Here is a 3,037-nt window from a genome sequence, read left to right as displayed (position 1 = left end):
TTGCCTCTCCTCTCCTGCATGTCATCCTGAAGTTGCTCCACTGCAGTCTGAATCTCTGTCACTTTGACATCCAAGTCATAAAACTTTTGTTCCATGATCCTCTCTAAGCTCTGCTGATTCTGAGTGAAGGTGGCCAGTCCTTGCTCAATCCTCAGTGTGGATGCAATCAAGTAACCAAGCTGCTCTTGTTTGGTTTTCAGGAAATATTCAGATGCCTCCTCTTGAGTTGGCATCTTGGCAGCTTTCTCCTTTCTCGCCTTCTCCTTCTTTGCTTGTGCTTGAACTGATGATGGTTCATTCTCATTCATCACAACTTGGTTGTCCTCAAAGTCTGGATGAATAGGCAAGTGTTCCTTGTCCAACAAGTATATGCCTGTGCCCATTTTCGAGTTGATTAACTCCTGAATCTGAGGGGCATAACCACAGCTCCTCTTCTGATCTGCTGCAGTCCTCTTGATTGTTTCTATGATGAGGCTCATGACCTTGAACTTCTGAGGCACATCAAATACATGAAGCAAATTGATCGCATGGCCTCTGATCATCTTGTGATCACCTGACTTGGGCAACAGAGTGTGTCTCAAGATCCAATTGATAGTTGGCAGCCCTGACAGAAGATAGTGTACTGAGCCAAACTTGAAAGTGTCAAGTGCTTCATTTGGAATTTCCTTGTACATGTTTGACATTGAGTTATGATCCATCTTCTTCTTGGCATATACATCCAAGTCATCCTCATGCTCTTCTAGGGCATTGATGAGCTGTGCCCACTCAGCAACTGTAAATTGGTACCTCGTACCCTCAGACATCCATACAATTCTGCCATCTGAATAAAAATGTGCTGTGGAGTAGAACTGCATGATGAGTTCCTCGTTCCACTTTGTGAGCTTCTGCCCAACAAAGTCTGCTACTCCACAAGCATTGAAGCTGTCATACACTCTAGGGTAGTGTTCTTTATTGTCCTTGATGTATTTCCAATCAACCCATCTCATATCACAGACAATTGGCTTCTTGTCTAGCAGCACTGTCTCATAAAAGTCTTGCTGCTCCTTGGTGTGAAACATGTAGTCAACTGTAGTCCTTCTCCTTGAAGCATACGGGTCTGCTTCTCTCCACTTCCGGAGCCCTGAGTCTCTCCTGAGCTTCATGTCCTCAGCCACAGGAATAGCATCACTATGGTCTGGGATCTTGGGCTTGAGCTTTCTGAGCACTTGACCTTCTTCTTCTTCAGCAATGTCAGGCACTGGGGCCTTGTTCTTCTCAGCAGCTGGGATGCTTCTTGTATTCCTCTTTGGCTTTGGCTTTGGAGCTGGCTTGGCCTTAGAAGCAGTTGAACCTGATCTTATGGCATCACCCATCAGCTTGGGTGCCTTAGGTGCTGGTGCAGCAACCTCTTCTTCTTCATCCTCATCTTCCATGATGGAAGCCTTGCCAAGCACTTTGGCTACGGTCTTCTTGACCCTTTCCTTCCTCTTCTTTCCTTTAGCAGCAACTGGCTCTATGGTTGCAGGCTTTTCAGGAATCTGAGTTGAAGCTCTGGCCTTTGGCATAGGCTGCCTACCTGCTGGCCTTTTGACTTTCATCCCTGGCTTTGTGCCTTGAGCTAACTCAACTCTCTTGGAAGTTGCTTCCTCTTCTGCCACATAATCCTCATCTTCTGAGTCTGAGGTTCTCTTCTTTCTCTGTCTTGTGGCAGCTTTAGGAAGATTGCTAGGGGTGCTCCTGCTGCCATCATCTGAGGAACTTGAGGGACTAGTGCCCTCACTCATCTGCACTTGCTGCTCTGACAAGTTCTGGCTATCACTTTGGTCTGACATGATGAACAAGCTGACTGCTGACCCTGTGAATAGTTTATAGATGAGGTAGAATAGATGAGCATCACAAAATCCAGAGATTTTTGCAAAAGAATGACTCAAAAACTTAGTTTTAGTTTCCCACTAAAATCATCTCGGATCTACCGATTTTCAAACTCGGTGATACCGAAGCAGTTTTGGAACCTAAACTAGTGAACTCGGTTGGACCGAGTCACAGTTCGGTGGCACCGAGACTGCTAGGGTTTCATAGAGTTCCAAAATCAGTCACACCGATAAGTAATTCTCGGTCAGACCGAGTCTCACTTGTGCAATGGCATAAGCCAAATCGGTGGGACCGAGTTTTTCAACTCGGTGGGTCCGAGATGGTTTCGGCGGAAACCTAAACCTAGAATTTTTGAATCAAACCTAATCTACGAGTTCACTGACTGGATAGAAGTTTATCAAACGTGGCTAGAATCAATATGATCACAATTTGCTAGGAATCGGATTGGGGAATAGCACAAAGATCGAGTCCATACCCTAGTTCGGCGAAGACTCACTACGGCGGCAACGGCGGGGTTGAATTTCCGTTGACGGCGACGGAGACCAGCGAATGGAGGCGGCTGGCGGCGAGAAGACGATCCGGAGACCACGTTGGCAGAGCAGGCTATCGCGCGGGCGAAGGGGTTCGGAGAAATTTCCAAATTTTTGCCCGTGACTATATATAGCCCGACCCTGTCGGTGTGACCGAGTGGAACAACTCGGTGGCACCGAGATGCAAAACTGTATACAGTTGTTGCAACTCGGTGTGACCGAATGGTTCAAATCGGTTGCACCGAGATCGAAAACCTAGATCAACTTAATGATCTCGGTAGGACCGAAAGTGGGCTATCGGTCAGACCGAGAATCATAAAGAGGTTTTGGAAGTTTAAGTCTATGACGAATCGGGGACTCCGAGCGCTCCTCACACAGAGTGGTTCGAATCTGACTTGATCAAATTTTGTGATGTAGCATGAATAGAGTTTGAGACGAGAAAAGCATAGATAGCTAGAGGAGGTTCTTAGGCATTCTTGTCCATCCACTTGGCAAAAGGAAATAAAACCAAACAATCAAAACAACAAGTGGATGTCCTCGAATGAGTAAAATATGCAACCAGCATGCTCACACAATAAGATGGCAAATGAAATATGTGGCAAGGCATGCACAACCAATTCTAGCATCTATCAAGCAATTTTCGATGACAAGGTCAT

The sequence above is a fragment of the Triticum dicoccoides genome, chromosome 6A (assembly GCF_002162155.2).
Source record: "Triticum dicoccoides isolate Atlit2015 ecotype Zavitan chromosome 6A, WEW_v2.0, whole genome shotgun sequence".
Classification (NCBI taxonomy): domain Eukaryota; kingdom Viridiplantae; phylum Streptophyta; class Magnoliopsida; order Poales; family Poaceae; genus Triticum; species Triticum dicoccoides.
This window is presented reverse-complemented; position numbering follows the sequence as displayed.